General features: G+C 54.1%; 1 protein-coding gene and 1 long non-coding RNA gene across 2 annotated transcripts in view; one reads left to right on the forward strand and one right to left on the reverse strand.

Annotated features, from left to right (window-relative positions):
* The window catches only part of LOC139790676 (ankyrin repeat domain-containing protein 18A-like), a 126,416-nt gene that overhangs the window by 79,972 nt on the left and 25,664 nt on the right, over window positions 1-20,780 (forward strand). The window lies entirely within an intron of this gene.
* Window positions 8,522-9,538, reverse strand: LOC139790709 (uncharacterized). Its single transcript, XR_011723588.1, has 3 exons — window positions 9,440-9,538; window positions 8,701-8,855; window positions 8,522-8,606 (listed from the first exon to the last, which is right to left on the reverse strand). It is a non-coding gene; the product is annotated as an uncharacterized lncRNA (long non-coding RNA).

The raw sequence follows: 20,780 nt of genomic DNA on the forward strand, positions 1-20,780 counted from the left end.
TCTCTCCCTTATTCTCTCTCCTTTCTTCTCAGGGAGGAGAGAGAGATTAATAGAGAGCGTCTGTTACTCGGTTTAATTGCCGGGCCAGTGTTAAACCATGACATTTGCTTAGCCCCACATTCACTTCTTGCTCAGTTTAACTCTGAATTTCACTGGTTAGGAATGCAAATTCATTAACATAAATTACAACCACTTATTACACCTAGAATTATAATCAATAAAAGGTAATTCCAGAGTTTAAGTGTGTGAGTAAAGCGGAGATTCCCCACGCACCCAGTGCTGTTTTGCTCACTGCAATTTTATTAATTAAATTAAACTATTAAGAGAATATTGAGGCTTGGTCGTTTAGAACCCTCCCCACAGCACCACCAACAATCAGGCTGCTAAAATACTCAATTTTGGATCAGGAAGTCCGTAACTGTGTTGGTTTTTTTTTACAAAAGAACCCTGAGAAAGGAGATGGTGCCGTGGGAAGTTCCCAGCTGAGCTTTAAGTTCAATGTTTTTTATCTAATATGTAGGGCTCTGGAGGGGGCTGAAGTTAAAATATTCGTGTGAATTAAAATACTGATGAAAATTAAATCATTTGAAATTAAAATATTTGTTTGGATCAGTCCTGGAGGGAACTTTTCCGTTTCAGGCAAAAAGTTTCATTTTTCTGGAGGAAAATCTGAGTCCCAGGTGCTGACTGATAAAAAAATAAATAATTGGAAAAAAGAATTTGAAACAAAGTTTAAATAAATTTAAAATGTAACTAAAATTTAAAATGTAACTAAAATTTAAATAAATTAAAATTAATAAATTAAATAAATCGAATTGAATTGAATTGAAATAAAATGTGTTTTCACAAATTTTTCAAGGCTTTTGATGGATTTTCACAGGTTTTCATGGATTTTTCATGGATTTGCATAGATTTTTCATGGATTTTCATGGATTATCATGGGGTTTTCATGGGGTTTCATGTTCACATTCCTTTGGTGCCTCATTAGCCTTGGCAGTGCCTTGTTTTAAGAACAAAACCTGCATTTTTAATTATCTTTGAGACAAACGTTCATCTCGTTCGGGCCTTGTTTTGTTCCCACTGAAACAGTGGAAAAATTCCATGTCTCAACTGCTTTGCTTAGCCCCACATTCACTTCTTACTCAGTTTAATTCTGAATTTTACTGGTTAGGAATACAAATTCATCAACATTCATCACACTCTTCCTCCTCTGCAGGGCACCCCCCAGAACTGCACACAAAGCTGGAGCTCCACAGCACTGCTCAGACTCAGTCTGCATGAGAATCATCAAACCACAGGCAGCTCTGTTTTTTCCCCAGCAGGTCCCTTCCAACAGATTTCACCACATGCTGTACTTTCCAAACACGACATTTTATTGTTTGGGGACCTTCTTGACCTGTTGGGAGCTGTCCCAGAGGCCAGGAGGCGGCACCTCCTGCTGCTCTGATGAGACAAGGAAAGCAGCTCTGGCTCAGCTCTGCCCTGCCCAGCTGTCCCAAGCCACCTGGGCCCACACGGTGACGCTGACCCTGCCCAGCACAGCACAGCTGGAACCTCCTGTAGCCTCTTGGGCAGCTGGTGATGAATCCATTGCCAAACAGCCTCCAACAGGGTATCTTGTTTGGGTGTCTGAATCCAGCTGCTCTAGGTCTCTGTGAGAGAGCTCAGAAACTCTGCAGACACCCTGGTGACCTCCTGGAAGTGACAGAAGAGGAATGCAGCAGCTGCTTCTCACAGCTTGGGAGAGTTGGAATCACTTGGGAGTCTCTGGATGCTGATGCAATTCCTCACCTGTAGGTGGGCTGGGAGAACTCAGCACCAGCTGATGATGCCCATGACACTGAGCAGGAACTGCTGCGAGGAGCAAACGTTCATCATCATCATCCTCAGCTGTGCCCAGGACTGCCCTGGTGTGGCTGTGCTTGGTGACCAGGCTCATCATTTCAGGTGAAACACCCTCCATTTTACACTCTGCCTTGTTCCTGCAGCTTTCCAAAAAAGCCCTGAAGACAAAGCAGTGCTAGGGTTTAAAAGAGCTTTTTGCTGAGGTAAACCCTGACTCCCTTCTGCCCTCTGCCTCCTGGCACCACCACCCTAAAGAAGGGTAACCTGGCTGTCCAACAAGCCAGGGCCAGGGCACTCACAGGGCTCAGCTGATGTGCAGGTAGCAGGAGAGGCCAGGACAAATGCTGCGTGCTCTGCAGGCTCTGGGTGCTGCCTGTGCAAAGGGCGTCATGGCACGGGGCTGCTTCTTCCATCTTGATTCCCACGCTGCCATCTGCACCAGGAGCCCTTAGGTCAGGGACAATTTCTCAAGGCCATCTTCCCACCAGGACCTTTGCCCCAGCGCAGCCACTTCCTCCTGCTGGGATGACATTAGGGAGGTTTAACTGGGAGGGCCAGGGCACAGGAGAGTTCTGGGGGCACTCGTTTGGACAGAGACAGTTGGGCACAGCCCGGGGGTGCACGTGAGGGCCTGGGGAACAGCAGCCGTGACGGGGCGGTGGTGAAAGTACCGTCAGGAAGATGGGGGCAGCAAGATTGTCCTTGACCTATCTCATCATCAGCAGAAGCACAGGCCTCAGAAGGACCATCTTGATCTCTCCAGCTCCCTCACACTCTGCAGGATGTGCAAGGTCTGACCTGCTAGGGACCTGACTAAAGCATCAGGGTCATTATCCAAGCACTTGAGGGCTGTGACAGAGAGAAAGAAAGCGAGCAGTGGTGAAACCCTGCTGTCTGCACAGACCCTTCTGTGCAAGCCCATCCTTCTCCTTCCCTGACTAGGAGGAGCAGCTGGGACCAAGCAGCTGGAAGCTGCTGCTCAGGAATCCCAGGCTCCCAGAGTGGGTTGGGCTGGAAGGGACCTTCTTAAGGATTGCCTGGTCCCAACCAAACCCCCCACCTCGGGCAGGGACACCTCCCACTTGGCCAGGGAGCTCCAAGCCACAGCCAGCCTGGCCATGAACACTTCCAGGGATGGGACAGTCACAGCTTCTCCCTCCCTCCCTCCCTCCCTCCCTCCCTCCCTCCCTCCCTCCCTTCCTTCCTCCCTCCCTCCATCCCTCCCTCCTTTCCCTGCAGCAGCGGAGCCAGGAATGGCAGCACCCTGCCCAGGCTCTCTCCCCTGCCCCACTGAAACAGAGAAAGACCCTGATAGGGTTAACTCCTGACAGGATGAATTCTAACTTTCCACTGAAGCAGTGTGAACATCTTCTGTCTCGAAGATAATTAAAAGTGCAGATCTTGCTTTTAAAACAAGGCACTGCCAAGGCCAACTAGGGACCAAAGGGATTAACTTCTGTCTCAAGATAATTAAAAGTGTAGGTCCTGTTCTTAAAACAAAACACTGCCAAGGCTAACGAGGCACCAAAGGAACGTGGACATCTGCACAAAGATAACATAAAACTGCCACAACCAGCAGATAAGGGGAAAGTTACGGCTAGAGTCTGATATCACCTTGTAACAATATAATGAAGTCAGCAAGAATCAAGAAAGGCAAAAAGTTCAACCCTGAGGAAGACTTCTTTACTTCATCTGAAGACCCCCAGAGACCCTGAGACATGTCCCCAAAAGACGACTCTGCCCAGACTCCGCCTGTCATGAATATTATATGTTGCAATCTTATGAATATGTATGTAAGGATGATGTAACCTCCTCTTTAACTGTGTAAATAACCTAACCCTTTCCCTTGACCGGGGGAACTCTTTGTCCAGCACGAGCTGGGAGTTCCCCGGATCCGAAAATAAATACCTTTGCTGTTTAAAGGCTCAAAACTCTGTCTCTAAACAGTTTTGCAGGCCTTTTTGGGCTTCACCACCAGCACCCCTCTGACCCTACTCACCATCCCACACAACCTCCAGCGTCCGTTTGGATTGACTCCTCCCCAGGCGCTGCACAGCAGTCCCTGTGCACAGAGCTCCCGTCAGACCTCCCCCTCCCCAGCACTGCGGCAGCACAGCCCCCGGCCCGGCCAGCTCGGCCGCACGCTCTCCTGCCCAGCACTCTGCGGGGATGGCCCCGGGCAAGTCTCCGAGGGCGCTGCTGACACTGAGCCAGGCGGCCACCAAGTCCACCGAGGCCACCGAGGCCTGGGCAGGGCAGGGCAGGGCAGGGCAGGGCAGGGCAGGGCAGGGCAGGGCAGGGCAGGGCAGGGGGGGCAGCGGGAGGCCAGGGCCCTGCCCAGGACAGCCACAGGGCTGCTCCTGGTGCCAAGGCAGCGCCGGGGGCTGGGGCCGGGCTGCCAGAAGAGGGTCCCCGGGGGCTGTGGCTCACCCATGAACCTGATGGCCTCCATTCTCATGCTGGCCTGAGAGTCCCACAGGTAGGGCAGGCTGAAGCACACGTAGTCTTCCACCCTGCTCCTGCCCTGCTTCAGCTGGAGAGTGCCCGAGGTCACGTCATGGGGCTGGCACAGACCATTCCCCATCTGCCAGAGCAGTCCCTCTACCCACCCCACCCCTTCCCTTCCCCCCCACGCCGTTCCTTTCTGCCAGCCAGGAGCCCCGGGGGGCTGAGGTGCAGCCAGAGCCACAGGCAGAGGGGGTCTGGGGGTACTGTGACCCTTCCGTGCTGCTGCCAGGGCCCAGGTGGGCCGGGGGCTCCTGCAGCACCCAGGGGCTGGGGGGAAGAGGGGCCTGCAGAAGCAGCCCTGGCTGTGCCTTAGGGAAAGGGGAAGGAAGGGGGACTGAGCTCCAAGCTGTGCATTCTGCTCTGGGTCAGGGCCAGCCAGGAACAGCTGCACATTCACACCCTGGGCACATGGAGCATCCATCCCCTGTCCAGCCCAGGCCCTGGCACCACTTTGGTCCTCACCAAAGTCTCTCCAATCATCCAGTTCTTCCCCTTCTTGGTCACCCTCTTGAGCTTCCTCCAGCCCAGGAACTTGGCACAGATGAGGAGGGCTTTGCCAGAGGCCTGCAAAACAGCAGCAGGTGGGAGCTGGCACCATAGCTCAGAGCAGGAGACCTGTCCTCCCCCTCCTCTGGGCAAGGCTGCCAGCTGTCCCCAGCTACTTCTGGGAAGAGGCAGCTGGGGACAGAGCCTGAATGCCTGGGCTTCAATGCCCGAGGCAGGGACACGGGGCAGCCACCACCTCAGCTATGGCACTCTCACAGCCAGCACAAGAGAAATGGGCAAGAGCTGCTGAGCTGCTGCTGCCAGGGCTGGGGCAGAGGGAAGGAAGGGCAAAGCAGGTGCTCAGCTTTCAACTCTCTACCTCAGCCACACTCCTGCTCTCAGCATTCATGTGCAAGAAGAGTGAGACCACGACCCTGCGTATCGCCTCCTTCATCTCTGCCTTGTCTCTGCTCTCCACAGCCTTCATTGTGTCTTCAAAGAGGCTGAAGGAGAGCTTTTGCACCTTTCTGGACTTCTGGGAGGAAAGAAGACAGTGTGACTGCACAACAGCCTCTTGCCACCCACGGTGACCAAGGCTATTAACGTGGTCAGTGTGAGGGGAGGTACTCTGGGATTGCTGGGCTCGGGGCACCTATCTAGAGGCCGAGGCCAAGGAGAAGCCATGCTGGGTGCAGAGCCCAGCAGCCCTCCCAGCAGAGCCCAGGGCCGCAGCCCTGCCCAAGTGCTGCCCGTGGGGCTGGGCTGGAGGGCAGCTGTCCTTGCCCCATGCCCCTCTGCAGGGGTCAGGTCCCATAGCAGCCTTACATCACCAAAGAGGGGTGGGAGCTTCTGTGGCAGCAGCAGAGTGACGGGGCTGGCCTCTTTCCTCTTCAGCTGACCCATCATGGTCTGGAAGAAGAGCAAGGCCTCCATCCTGATGTCTGTGGATGGATCCTTCAGGCACCTCAGGATCCTGTCCAGCAGAGAGCTGCCCTGCATTTCTCTTGCCTGCAGGAAACAGAGAATTTCTGTGAGGGTGGAGCAGTGGAGGAGCAGCCTGGCACAGCCTGGCCACACCTCAAGTCCTGTGTCCATTTCTGGGCCCCTCACTTTAGGAAGGATATCAAGGTCCTGAAGCAGGTCCAAAAGAGGGCAACTGGGCTGGTGAAGGGACTTGAGCACAGAGCCTATGAGGAGAGGCTGAGGGAGCTGGGGGTGTTCCGTCTGGAGAAGAGGAGGCTCAGGGGAGACCTCATCACTCTCTACAACTCCCTGAAAGGAGGTTGGAGCCAGGGGGGGGTTGGGCTCTTTTCCCAGGCAACTCTCAGCAAGACAAGAGGGCACGGTCTCAAGTTGTGCCAGGGAAGGTTTAGGTTGGACATTAGAAAGAACTTCTTTACGGAGAGGGTGATCAGACATTGGAATGGGCTGCCCAGGCAAGTAGTGGATTCTCCATCCCTGGAGATATTTGAAAAGAGACTGGATGTGGCACTCAGTGCCATAGTCTAGTAACTGCAGTGGTAGTGGATCAAGGGTTGGACTTGATGATCTCAGAGGTCCCTTCCAACCCAGCCAATTCTATGATTCTATGATTCTATGAATACTGGAGCAGAGAGACCTGCAGCTGTGGAGGACCTGTGGCCAGGGGTCCTCCTGACTGTGCCCGGCCTCCTGGCTGGGGCTGGGTGGGCACCCTGGGGTCAAATCGAAACCCTGGGGTCATGATCACCCTACTGAGAAGGTGATCAGGCATTGGAATGGGCTGCCCAGGGAAGTAGTTGGATTCTCTGTCCCTGGAGATATTTAAAAAGAGACTGGATGTGGCACTCAGTGCCATGGGCTGGTAACTGCAGCGGGAGTGGATCAAGGGTTGGACTTGATGGTCCCTTCCAACCCAGCCAATTCTACGATTCTGTGATTCTATGAAATGCCCCGTGTGCTGAGCACCAGCCTCTCCCCCGGCTTCCCGGCAGGCGCTGCGCATGCCGATGGGGATGAAGGAGAGAGCAGGACAGCAAAGGCTCTGTGGCCCCTCCTCAGCCACCCCTTTCTCTGCTGACAGCCACCTCCTTCCTCTCAGCCAGGCCCAAGCCAGCGCGTTACCCCTGCCCCAGCCCCAGGCTGCCAAGGCGGCTCCGCCTGACTCCGCCTCGCTCACCATCTGCGGATCTCCTGCGAGCGCCACCAAGCCCCCGAGTGCCCGCAGACGGATTGTCTGACTGCCATGCCTCAGGTAGGCGTGGAGGAGGCGCAGGTCACTCCAATCCTTTCCCAGGCCCTGGCAGCCCAGCAGCTGGAAGAACAACAGCGGTGAGAGATGGGCAGAGCTGCGGGACCGTGGCACTCTGCAGCTCCTGGTTACGCTGCCAGCTTGGGGCTGACACAGCCCCTCCGGGGGGCAGCCCTGCCTGTGGACACGTAGGGGTGCTGAGCACTGCCCCAGCAGGAAGGGCTGGATGGAGGGCCCAGGGACTGACTGGCAGCAGAGCCCTCTGTCCCAGCCCCAGGGACTGTCATCCCACCCGGCAGCAGCCGCCTGTGCCAGAGGGACGGCTTCAGGAGCATCTGGCAGAGGCACTGCTTCCCACCAGGCTTACCTCACTATAGAAAGTCATGGCAAAGTTCATCTGCCATTCCCTCCTCTGAGCAAGGATCTCCTTCATGTGCTGGAACAGGAAGGATTGCTGCTCAGCCGGGCTCTTCCTCATCTCTCTGGGCAGGGCAGGGCAAGAAAAGCAGTGCTGGCAGTGAGCAGGGCAGGCAAAGCCTTGCTGGGATTGCCCTGCCCAGCCCAGCCAGGACAGCCCAGGCCAGGACATGCCTTTGCCCCCAGCCACAGCCTCCACACCACTTGCTGACAGCACCCTGGTCTCTCCCCAGGCAAGGAGCACCCCTTGCTACTCGGATCGCTCCCTGGCCAGCTCTGCAGCCTGGGGCCTGGGTGCCTGGGGACTTCTCTGTCCCCGGGGATGGGGCTGCCAAGACTAAAAGGGGCTCTCACCTGGCCAGCAATCTGACTCCTCTCTCCAGGGTGTCCGCTCGCAGCATCATGTCCCAGCCACACTCCTTCTGGATGATCTGGACATGCCCTTCACAGCCAGCAGCGTGCAGCAGAACTTTAATGCCCTCCACTGCCAACCTGTGTGCAGAGCAAGGTCCAGTTACACACAGAGCAGGGGCCCTGGCCCAGGGCCCAGGGGAATGAATGGCAGGGGAAGGGGATGGCACACCCCAAAGGGCTGGGTTGATCAATGCCAGGCTGCTTCTGCTCCAGGATCACTGCAGCCAGGGAAAGCTTGTAGAGCAGGGTCATGAGGAGACTGGGGAAGAGCCCTTCCAGGATCCTCTGACAGCGGGGCCGCTGGCTGAGCCTGTACAGGACCTGGCTTGCCTGCAGAAAGACACAGGGACAGCTCTCAGTGCAAGGAAGCTGCTGGGGCATATTTGTCCTTGGGGAGCTCACGGGGCAGCCTTGGGGGGCTGGAACAAGGGGGTTGGTGCAGGGCAGGTCCCGGCTGGCCCCCAGGGGCTGTGTCCACAAGTGCTGGAGGAGGGGGCTATTGGGGGCAGGCAGGAGGGGCTGTGTCTCTTTTAAAACCTGGGGAGCCATCAACAGCCCTGAAGGTGAGCAAGGCCTGCTCTGGTCACTCACAGATGGGATAGCACAGTTTGGTCTCCAGCCCTGGATCACACCCAGCAGCCTGTCAAGGATTGTCTCAGCAGTGCTGGGCAGGGACAGCAGCATCTCCCACATGGCCAGCGCAGCGCTGCAAGCCAGAACACTCTGTTAGCAGGGCTGCCTTGGCCACTGTGCTGTGCCTGGGCTACGGAGCAAGTCCCCAAGGCTCTTGGGGCTCATACTTGTCACAGGAGGGACTGATCCTCAGCAGGCTCCTAACTGTTGCCTCGGGGCAGCACTCGCTCAGCAGCCCAAGCACCGATCTCAGAAAGAACTGCCCTGGTTCCGTGCACACCTCCTCCACGTTTCTGTGGATGCACCTCAAGAGCTTTTCTGCCTGGAGGGAACAGAAGGGAGGATGGTGCTGCCACTGGGCTGCAACCATCCCCTCAGATGCCACACACAGGGAGGGGCCCCTCCCAGCAGCACAAGGCCCCGTCTCCCTGGCCAGGTCCTGGTGCTCCAGTCCCAAAGATGCAGCACAGGAGCTTGGGCCAGCTCTCTCCCCTTCCTCCTTCCCTCCCTCCCAAGCTGCAGCTGGAAGATTTTTCCCATTGTCCTTTCAGACCATGGAGTGGAGGTGCCAACACAAGGACTGGGACCAGAGATACCCACAGAGTATCCAGGACAGTGGGAAGGGGTGTCAGGGGCACTGGAGCTTGTCTGGACCTGAGGCTCCTTACCCTGGGAACAGCAGCAAAGCCTGGCTCTGCCTTCATGTCCCTGGGGTCCCTCCCAGCCTCAGGGAAGAACCCCCACACCAATCTGCCATGGCCAGGAGGTGGCCAGAGCCCCTTCCCACTGCAGCCTCTGCTCCTTTCTATGCCTCTGTACCCCTCAGGGTGCAGAGGGCTTCGGGGGAGAAACCTCCCTGGGGGGTTTGCACAGGAGAAACTGTGACCTGCTCTGGAAATGCCAGACCTGTGAGACATCCTGCAGACTCCTGAGGGTGGAGGGGCAAAGGTTGGCTATCAGATCTCTCAGACAGTCCTTGTCCTGCTCCTGGAACAAGAGAAGGTTATGGGGAGCATAACTCCAGCAGAACATATGCTGGAGCAGGCACAAGGCAGGTGACAGTCTCTGTAGGTACCTCTCCTAACTCTTCTAGAGCATCCGCTCATCATCAATAAAGATATTAAACAGCACTGGGCCCAACACTGATCCCTGGGGGACACCACTAGTGACCACCTGCCAACTGGATCAGCACCGTTCAGCACCACTCTCTGGGCCCGGCCCTCCAGCCAGTTCCTAACCCAGCACAGAGTGCCCCTGTCCAAGCTGTGGGCTGACAGCTTTTCCAGGAGAATGCTGTGGGAGACGGTGTCAAAGGCCTTGCTGAAGTCCAGGTAGACCACATCCACAGCCTTCCCCTCATCCACCAGGCGGGTGACCTGATCATAAAAGGAGATCAGGTTGGTCAGACAGGACCTGGGCAGGTTCCTAAACCCGTGCTGGCTGGGTCTAATCCCTTCTCCACCCTCCAGGTGCTGTGTGATTACACTGAGGATGAGCTGTTCCATAACCCTGCCAGGCACTGAGGTCAGGCTGACGGGCCTGTAGTTTTCCAGTTCTCCTTCCGGCCCTTGTTGTGGATTGGCTTGACATTCGCCAACATCCAATCATCTGGGATGTCCCCAGTGAGCCAGGACTGTTGGCAGATGATAGAGAGAGGCTTGGCAAGCTCTTCTGCCAGCTCTCTCATCACCCTTGGGTGGATCCCATCTGGTCCCATAGACTTGTGGGGATCCAAGCAGTTTAATAGATCACTGACTGTTTCCTTCAGGATTACAGGGGAGCTGTTTAGATTCTTGTCTACAAGCTCCAGAAGCCAGCTGTCCTCAGGATAACCTGTCTTACTGTTGAAAACTGAGGCAAAGAAGGTGTTAAATACCTCAGCCTTTTCTTCATCTTTGACAGCTATATTCCTGCCCATGTCCAGTAGAGAATGGAGGTTTTCCTTGCCCCTCCTTTTGCCACTGATGTATCTGTAGAAGGACTTTTTGTTATCCTTCACAGAGGTGGTGAGATTCAGTTCAAGTTGTGCCTTTGTCTCTCTAATTTTCTTTCTACACAACCTAACTATGTTCCTAAATTCCTCCTGAGTAGTTAGCCCTTTTTTCCATAATTGGTAGGCCCTCTTCTTAACCCTAATTTCTTTCAAAGTCTCCCTGTTCAGCCAGACAGGTCTCTTCCCCACCGGCTCGCCTTTCAGCACACCGGGACAGCTGCTCCTGTGCTGTCATAACTTGCTCCTTGAAGTACGTCCATCCCTCCTGGACCCCTTTGTTTTCAACGGCTGTTTCCCAGGGTATACTCTGGACTAGTCTTCTGAATAGGCCAAAATCTGCCCTCCGGAAGTCCAATGTAGAGGTTTTATTGACGACCCTCCTTGTATCCCTGAGTATTGAAAACTCTATTATTTCATGATCGCTGAGTCCCAGACATCCACCGACCACTACATCTCTCACCAGCCCCTCTCTGTTTGTGAAAAGAAGGTCAAGCGGGGCTCCATCCCTGGTAGGCTCATTTACCAGCTGGAGCAGGAAATTGTCTTCTATACACTCTAGGAATCTCCTAGACTGCCTCCTCTCTGCTGTGTGGAGTTCCCAGCAGATGTCTGGTAGGTTAAAGTCACCCACGAGAACAAGGGAAGACGATTTTTAAACATCTGCCAACTGCTTGTAGAACAATTCATCACCCTCATCCTCCTGACTGGGTGGTCTGTAACAGACTCCCACCAGGATGTCAGCCTTGTTTGCCTTCCCCCTGATTCTGACCCACAGGCACTCCACCTTATTATTACTGACTTCAATTTCTACAGAGTCAAGAGACTCTCTGACATATAGGGCTACCCCTCCACCTCTCCTACCCTGCCTGTCCCTTCTGAAGAGCCTGTAGCCACCCCTGGCAGCACTCCAGTCATGGGAGTCATCCCACCACGTTTCCGTGATAGCGATTACATCACAGCTTTCCTGCTGCACGATGGCTTCCAGCTCCTCCTGTTTGTTGCCCATGCTGTGTGCATTGGTGTGCATGCACTTCAGCTGGGCTGCAGGTTTGGCTCTTAACTTGGGCCGTCCACCCTTGGGCTCCTTTCTGGAGAGCCCGGTTTCAACCCCTTCCCCCTTCAAACCTAGTTTAAAGCCCTCCTTATCAGCCCCACCAACTTATGGGCTAGAGTCCTTTTTCCCCTGTTAGATAGATGCAGCCCACCTGGTATGCTGAAATTTGGCCCACAGTCAAAAAACCCAAAGTTCCTCCGGTGGCACCAATCCCTTAGCCACCTATTGATGAGATAGGTTTTCGTATTCCTCTCCTCATTCATCTCCTCTACTGCAGGAACTGAGGCGAACACCACCTGTGCTCCTGTCCCATGAACTAATCGACCCAGGGCCTTGAAGTCCTTTTTCATCACCCTGGTACTTCTTCCATTACTGTCAGCACTGCCAGCCTGGACTACCAACAGTGGGTAATAATCTGAGGGTCGGATTAGCTGAGGGAGTCTCCTACTAATATCCCTCACCTGGGCACCGGGAAGGCAGCAGAGCTCCCTGTGGGATGGGTCCGGTCGACATATAGGGCCCTCAGTTCCCCTCAGAAGGGAGTCACCAAGTACAACTACCCTTCTTTTCTTCTTTGTAGCTGTAGTTGTAACCCGTCTGGTAAACAGGGGGCGAGCAGGAGGCCTTCCAGGCAGATCTTCCTCTTGTCTGTCCTCTGCCTGATTCTCTGAGTCCAGGGCCTCATATCTGTTCTCTAAGGGCACCTGGGGAGATGGTGGGGGTTGGGAGGGGACTCTTTTACCTCTTCGATGACGGACCTGTTTCCATTCCCCCCCATTCCCCTGGTTTGTGTCAACTGCCTGATGGCAGGAGGGGCAGGGCTTCACCGTCTCCTTCTGGACTTCTTTTGGGGTTGAAAGGGTGTGACTCCACCAGTCAATTTCCCTTTCACTGTCCCTAATACTTCTTAGTCTCTCCACCTCCTCCTTGAGCTCTGCCACCATGCATAGTCATTCACCTGCTCTCTAAATAATAACCCTTCCATTTCCACCCTCCAAACACAGTGTTTCTTGCCCTCCCTATAGGTTTGCCCCTCTTCTCTGGGCAGCTTCACCAGAGGAAAAACAGCCAGAGGCCCAAGCCCCCAGTCCTGCTTACAGGGAGTTCACCCAGCACAAAGCTGGCCAGGGCAGCAAAGGTGCTGGCAATGCTCTGGTGTGACAGTCAGGTCCCTTTGCCCATGGGGCCTCCTACCTCCACTTCACTCATCCAAGCTTCCTCTGCTCACTCTTCTGCTCTGCTTTCTTCCACACACCACGGAGGCCTCCACTTTCTTCTCCAGCATCTCCTGCTGCAAAGAGGACACAATCAGCACCAACAAGTCCCAACAGCTCCTCCAGCAGGATGGGCTCCCACATTGAAGCTCTCCACACCAGCCCTCTATTCCTTTTCAAGCCAAGATCCCCCAAACCCTCAAACCCCCCCAGCTCAGCTTTTCTAGCCTGGTTTGGGCCAGGATAAAGGTGATTTTCTGTCTTGTACTTTTGCTTTCAGCTGAGTCTCCTGTAAGTAGCTGCACTTGCTGAAATGAACAGCAAGTTTCTCAGTCAGTGTTTGCTTCTGGGACTGATAACACACAATGTTTACAGTTACTGCTAGAGACTGGTGTGCAGAACCAAGGACACTGCTCGGGTCTGAGGAACATTTTGGGCTCTGGAAAGAGAAAAGGAGTAAAAAGGTCACACCTGCAACCCTCCTTTGGGGAGGAACGGACAAGATAAATGACCAAAATTGACCAAACTGAGTATTCCATCACATACACCTCATACTCAGTATAAATTTGAGGGATCACAAGGGTCAAACCCCTTCCTGCTTCCCCTTCTTCTCCTGCCCCTGTTTGCTTCTGCATCCTGAGAGGATTCCATCCGTTCCTCTGCCTGTGCTCCTGATCCATCCCAGCCTGAATCTGTGTGTTCCTGCCTCCAGCTCCTGACTGCTGCTGACTCCAGTGTGACCCCCTTCCCAAAGGAGGGATGCAGCCTGGCAACCCCAAGTAGCCCTGGCAGTCAGGCACCACCACCACTGTGTCCCCTGCCTGTGGTACCCCTGTTGCCAAAGTAAACACTTTGAAAATACAAAATATGTCTCTTGAATCAGTATTTTTTCTGCTCCTTTTAAAATATACCAAACATCCTCAATTAACAGATTTTTTCCCCAAACTTAACTAGCTTCTGTTTTATATCATGCTTGACAAGCTCCTAAAGATAAGACTGCTTATCCAGTCGCCTCCTGGTACACGGTCCAGACAAAGGTAATAAATTGAGCAGGGTACCAAGGACTGAAAGATAATAATAAATAAAAGAGAAGTTCTTGAGATGACAAAATCTGTGTTATTTCTAGCAAGTCTGTGTTGCCAGAAATGGACGCTACCGAGAGCGTGAGCTCGAATCTGAAACCCAGGACCAGAGCTATAAGCAATTCAAGTCAGTAGAAGAGACCAACTATGACCAGCCTGGCACCGCGTCAGCTCTAGAGTGAGCTGCCTGGTTGCACCCAGCCTCACCTTTTATTGGCCCCAGGTCTTGGGCATGCTCAGTGGGGCCAGCCCTAACCGGGCACAGGTGAGACTAGGCACCAGCCTGGCTTGTCACCTGGTGATTCCTGGCACCTGTGTCCTACAAGTCTGTGTGCCAATGATTTATGAAAAGACAGAACTCCTTCTGCTGTATAAAACTCCAAGAGAAAAAGGAGAAGCGTGTGGCTCTTCTCCCCCCCCCCTCCCCTCTCTCGGCACTTCGGCTTCAGCTACGGGACAGAGAAGCGGCAGGAGCGACAGACCCCACGCACCCGACTACAGCCAGAGGCCAGGGCCGGCAGACGGTGATAACATCCTGATTACTCCCTCCTTCTTTTCTCTTCTTAACGACTCTTCTCTCCAAAGTAGCTAATTGTATAAATCCTAAATAAATCCTTTTAACTTGTTAAAATCATAAAGCCTTGTTATTTTTGTAAATTCACATGTCATCTATGAGTAGTGGCTGAATTTTCCTCGCAAACAAAATATAAATAATAACTCGGATCATAACACCATGGAAACGGCATCCCGGCACTTCCACTCCCTGGGATTCCTCTGAACCCTCTCCAGCCCCCCAGGAGCCCCCCCTCACTCACTCATCTGCAGTGGCTGGACCATGGTCACCTCGCAGGGTCCTGCTGGAGAGCTGCTCTCCTGAGGAGCCCTCACCTCCTCCCAGGCCTGCTTGGGGTGGCTGGGGGGTCTCCGTGCCATCCTGCCAAATGGAGGGAAGTGTGGGAGGAGGAAAGGAGGGAGGGGCAGCTTAAGGGGAACACAACACCTCTTGGGCTGCCCTTAGGCCCCATCCTCTCTTACATCCCCTCAGGACCTTCCTCTACCCTCCATCTCATCCTAGAGCCCTGTGTACACGTGCCCTGCCATGGCCCCAGCACCTCCCTGGGAATCCCGGCTTCTCCCTCCCTCTCCAGGTTGTGCTCTCCTCACAGCTCTTCAGTTTCTGGCACCTCTCAGTTACAGCCTTTCTCCCACTTTAAAAATCTCTCAGCAAGAGCTGAGAAGCCAAAGATGTTGATGCCCTCTCCTCTCTTCCCGTTGCTCTCTGGGGATGCAATTGCCAAAGGGGCTCTTACAGTGCCCCAGACTCACCAGATGATGTCAGAAGAGGAAACCAAGCAAGAATTCATCTCTCTCTTTTCTGCACCACCTGAATATCTCCAATCAATGCCCTCCCCTACAGCCTCAGAGACAGAGAACTCAAGGATCCAACCCAAGCCCAACTGATTTAGGCAGCTTCTCAGATGCTTCTCTACACACAGCCTGTCTCTGCCCAGCCTAGAAAGGTGGAAGAGCTCAGCCTGGAGCTTGGAAGGTAGAGTACAGCCTCTACTTTTCCAGTCTCTCACCTCTCCTAAAAGCCCAATCAGAATTACCTTTCGTCAGGTAATTTCCAATACCCAGAACACACAGCTCCCTATCACCACCACCACCTCAATGGCTTCATCACTGCACACCCCCCACATCTCCAGCTGTACCCCAACTATAAAATTAGTAGCTAATGCCACTGGCAACACACCTTGCTCACAGGTGGAGAAGCCATGGGAGCTCCTCCTCCTTCCAGGGAAGTTACTGGAGCTGCTCAGTCCCAGCAAGGGTCTCATTTTTAGTGTCTTCTAAAGGGCAAAGGAAGTCAAGACAGGAGATGAAGCATATCAAGTTGCAGGTTCATAATTCAAGTGCCCCATAAATGAGCTTGAAGTGTCCATCCTCAAAGGCACTTCAGCTTCAGAGCTGCTCCTCAGAAGATGCTGCTTCCTCACTCCTCTTGGGTTTAGCACAGGCATTTCTCTGGTAGCCAGGCTCCTTCCCTGACCAGGGGGAATTCACCTCACCACCTCCAGTGCCACAATACCTCATCACCCAGCAGGGATCACCTCATCACATCCTTGTTCCAGAGGGGCAGCCAAGTCAAGCCAAGGACCCCTGCACCTCCATGAGTGCAGCAAAGCATTTGTCCCTTCCCCTCAGCCCCACTCCTAGGAGGAACACTTCCCAGCACAGTGGGCACTGCCTAAGACTGGGGAATGGAAACCCACAGACTCTAACAAGTTGGACATTGACACTTTCAAGCAGCCATGCTCCAGGGGCAGGCAAGGTTCCTCACTCCTGCTACCAGCTCTTGGAACACCACCAGAAGAGCCTCTTGCCAAAGAACAGCACAGTGACTTCACTCTACACAACCCCCTTCCAGCCCACCACCAGCCACCCCACTGCCGAGCTGCCAGCAGCCTGACTGTGGCCACCCCCAGGCAGTTCCTCTCCTCCCCTCTGACATTTTGGTCACCCCAGTTCCATTTCTGTTACGCTGCCGCAAATCTGCAACGGCCAAAGTTCTCCTTGAAGCCCCTTTTCAGAGTCTTGCAGAAGAAATGCTGAAATCCCTGACACACCTTTTCCAGGCTGGCCGGACGACAGAAAGGGTCCTCTTCCCAACCTGCATTTTACCTGCCTCCCTGCCATCTGGACCCCTTCTCAATGGACACAACTGAGCCAGGCAGGAAATGGAATGTCTACATCTACAGGTAGTGCTTCTTTCCTTTTATACTGCCTTTCAACCTCATTTGCCTCCATCTGCTTGTTACCTGCTCCCTCAGCACCTGCTCTTCTGCTCTTTGCTCTCTACACACAGTGTGCACATGAGATTACAAGCTCTTTCACCAGCACATTTCAATTCCTCAGGGCCTGTGCCCCCTACTGACTCAACCACCCCCTCCTTTCTCCCTCCCTGACACCTGCCAGAGCCCATGGCCTCACTCCTGCCAACAACAAACCCTTTGGAATAGTAGGTCCAGGACTAGGCATGTCAGATCCTCCTCTCAACACCAGCACTTTCCAACAGAACAGGGCAGGGTGCACAAAGCACACCATGGTGGCAGAATCCTTGGGGAAAACCCCTTGGCCTTGCTACCACAGACCACACACCTGAAACGAGCATTCACCCACCTCACACCAGCACAGGGGACCTTGGCTACAGGGGCAAGACCCACTTTTACCCATGTGGGTAAAATATTCCCATGTGTTTTCCTTTAAGCCAAGCTCCTGCAGCCTGCACTCTGAAGAATGCCAACTGACCCGAGCCAAAGCGCGGTCGGGCACACAGAAGAAATTGACAGTAACCTGACTGCTTGTGGTCGCTGAGATGCTCAGAGAGCTGAGAACGGAGAACTCAAACCCTGTTCTACACACTCAACGGGCTCTTTAGCAAAGCTTTTACACTGAAACAAAACAGAGCTTCTGTGGAGTCCAGTGAGCAAAGGCTGAGAGCAGCCCCAGCACAGGGACTTACCCGGCACTCCACCAGCCACTGCCAGGTCACAAAACCTTTCTGCACAGCCCCCAGACTCAGCTTTGCACCAGAAGCAGCTGGAAACTTTCCTCCTGCCGCCAAGCCAGCCTCGGTTGCACCTTGCATATTCAGTCCTGGAACTGGGAAGGCTCAAACCTCTCCTTCTCATCTGGAAAGACAAGGTGTTTTAATGAAGCTGTCACACACAGCTCTTTGCTTTCTTTGTTTTTTTAATCTTTTAGAGAAACCACTTAACCACTTGTGTGTCTCTTGCCTTATCTTGCAACATATGTAACACAGCACACAGTTCAGCTCTTGGGCAGAGGAAAAAGAAAAGCAGAGAAAAAAAAGAGACACAAGTGCCAAATGCTCTTCTGGAGGACTTGGACACAAGCACCGAAGATGCTGTTCAGGGTAACAAACACACAGGAAAGCTCCTGTGCCATGAAACATTCAGAATGTCAGGGCTGGATTCTCAGCCTCCAACGGGGCTCTGCCACGTCATACTGCTGCTGAATCACAGACTCACGGATGCTGGAAAGGGACCATTGGAGCCCACCTGGAATAACCTCCCCTCTCCAAAGAGTGCACAACACGACCACTGCACCGCAGAGCAGCCCGTGGGCCTTGCTCCTTTCAACATGGCTTTCCCAGCTGCTTCCTTAGGGGAGACTACGTCACACTGACAGGTTTTCTCTCACTTCCACCAGCACCTGGGATACCAAGTGTGAGGGAATGCTGCTTCAGTTTACCTTTAGCTCCAGGACCAGCTGCTCCCCTCTAGCCAAGGGCAGCCTGAGCTCCCTGCAGCCTGCCCAAAGTCCCAGGCCCCATCTCGCTGTGCTGGGGGCTGCTGCTCACCCCCTGCACAGAATCACAGCCTGGGGAAGGGGCTGTGAGCCCAGGCCTCTGCTCAGCAGGGGCATCTGAAGCCCTCTGGGGCTGTGCTCACACAGCTTGGCAACATCTCTGCCACAGCCTGCCTGGGAGCCTAACAGGGAAAAGGGCTTTCCTGATGCCCAGAGGGGACGTCCCGGGGGTCACTTCATACCCATCGCCTCTTGGCCTCTCGCTGCCCACCACTGGAAACAGCTCTGGACCCTCCCGTCAGGTGTTCAGAGAGCTTGGGATCCCCCCTGAGCTTTCTCTTTTCCAGAGGGAGCAGTCCCAGCTCTCTCAGCCTTCCCTCCTGGGACACACTCCCCTCCCTTCATCAACTGACTGCTCCTCTGAGGGACTTGCTGCCGTGTGTCCCTGGCTGGCTGGCACTGAGGAGCCCAGAACTGGACACAATGCTCCCCTCACCCGTCCCCAGGAGAGGGCAAGGATCACCTCCCTCCACCTGCTGGCAGTTCTGTTTGTAAAGACAGCCCAGGAGACCAGATTCCTTCTTGGAACCTAGGACACACTGCTGGCTCATGAGCAGCTTGGTGCCCACCAGGACCCCTCCCAGCCTGTGCTGAAGGTACAGAGAGGATCCAAGGCTGTGGCATTAGATACAGATTATTTAAGCTGGCAGACTGTAGGGCATGAAGAAGCAGTAGTGGAGGGGCTGAGACAACTGAAAAGCTATTAGACAACATTTTCTGTCAAAAATGATAGAAATGAGGGACAGGCATCAAGGACAACGTTGACGTTCAGCAAAAAAAGCAAAACAATTACCAAATGGGCCACTGAGACATTTCACTTCACTGCTTGATAGAAGCTGGAAATACATCAAGAGTAAATTCACTGAAGTGATTTTTTTTCTTGGTGGTGATTTTACCAGCTGAATCAGACACAGAAATGCACTCAACAGGCAGCTGAAAGAAACTCGACCCCCAAGTTACCTACAAGTAGGACTGCGTAGGGATACCAGATTTAGAATAAACTAGGTTTAATATCAAACAATGTCTTTCTTCCGGTAACAAAAGAGAGGATTTTGGTGCCTTGTAACAGGCGCTGGGGCCACAGAGAGAGCACGTTATCCTACTGGAGATTTTCCTCTCAGAATTACAGGATGTTGGGACACCTGAAACATCACAGGTGTGCGTGGCAAAGCTACTGGCTGCCTTTTCCTCATGAAAATAGGGACAGAAGAGGGAAAAAAAAATTCCAGCGCAGTCCACCTCCAACCACCAACCAACCAACACAGGTATTCTTACCTCTAAAACTCCTGCTCCACAATGACAGGCAGCTTCTTCCCGTGACACTCCACTCCTCCTCAAAGCCAGGGACTGCAGGAAGGCTCAGCCAGGGCTGATCTCCTCCCCCCCGGGAACAGCTCCCTGAGCTGACACACAACCCCATCTCCATGCTGGCAGGAATGGGTGCCTGAGGGCTCCCTGTGGCAGGGCCGACTCAAGAGGGAGCTCCACGGCTCTTCCCAGCACCCGATGGATGTGGATTCTGAGGAGCAGGTGGCAGCTGGTGGGAAAGGAGCAGAGGGGAACAGCAGCCCAGCAAGGAGCAGGAGGAAAGGGGGATGGGCTGCTGGGCTGCCTGACTTTCTATAGGGTGTGGGCAGGAGAGGGGAGGGAATAGTGACCCCTCAGGGCCACAGACCCTCCTTAACTTCTCCAACTCAAACTTCTTTATTTCCTCCACTCCAATTGTTTTAGGTACCTTTTTTCCACTCAGTGGGAACCTCACCAGACCACCATCACCTCTCCAATAGGATGGACAGAGGCTCAGCAACTGCGCCTGCCAGCTCCTCAGGACCCGTGCGTGGACCCCGTGAGGTCCCATAAACTTGTGCACCTGCAGGTTCTTTAGATGATCACAAACCTCTTCTTCTCCCCCAGTGGGGGCTCCTTGGTTGTCCCAGGCCCTGCTTTCCCCTGCTGTGGCCTCTGCAATGAGGCAATGAGCACTTCCCAGAGGAGACTGAGGCAAACAAGTCGTGGAAAACCTCAGCATTCTCACTATCCTCTGGAGCTAGGTCTGACATTTCCTTCAGGAGAGGGCCTCCATTTTCCTGGCTTCTCCTTTTATTCCCACCTAGGTACCTCTCAAGCTTTTCTTATTGCTCTTTCCATCCCTGGCAAGATTCAATTCTACCTGGGATGGATGTGGCTCTCCTGCCCTGCTCCCCAGCTGCTCCGACCACCTCTCTACGCACCTCACCCAGGGTACCTGCCCTTGCTTCCCTCCCCCCTCTGCATGCTTCCTCCTTCAGTTTGAGGGCTTTTAGGAGCTGCTGGCTCATCCCCGCCACCCTCCTGGAGTTTTTCCCCGGCTGCGGGATGGGGAGAGTGCGGAAACCGCAGCTGCCAGCACGGCCCGGGAACCAAGATGGCCGCCGGGCAGCCCCCTGCTTGCCCCGGGACTACAGCTCCCAGCATGCCCCGGGGCGCTCCTCCTCTCCTGCTGCCTGAGCCCGCCCGACCCCGGGGCTGCCCC

The sequence above is a fragment of the Heliangelus exortis genome, unplaced genomic scaffold (genome assembly GCF_036169615.1).
Source record: "Heliangelus exortis unplaced genomic scaffold, bHelExo1.hap1 Scaffold_131, whole genome shotgun sequence".
Taxonomy (NCBI): domain Eukaryota; kingdom Metazoa; phylum Chordata; class Aves; order Apodiformes; family Trochilidae; genus Heliangelus; species Heliangelus exortis.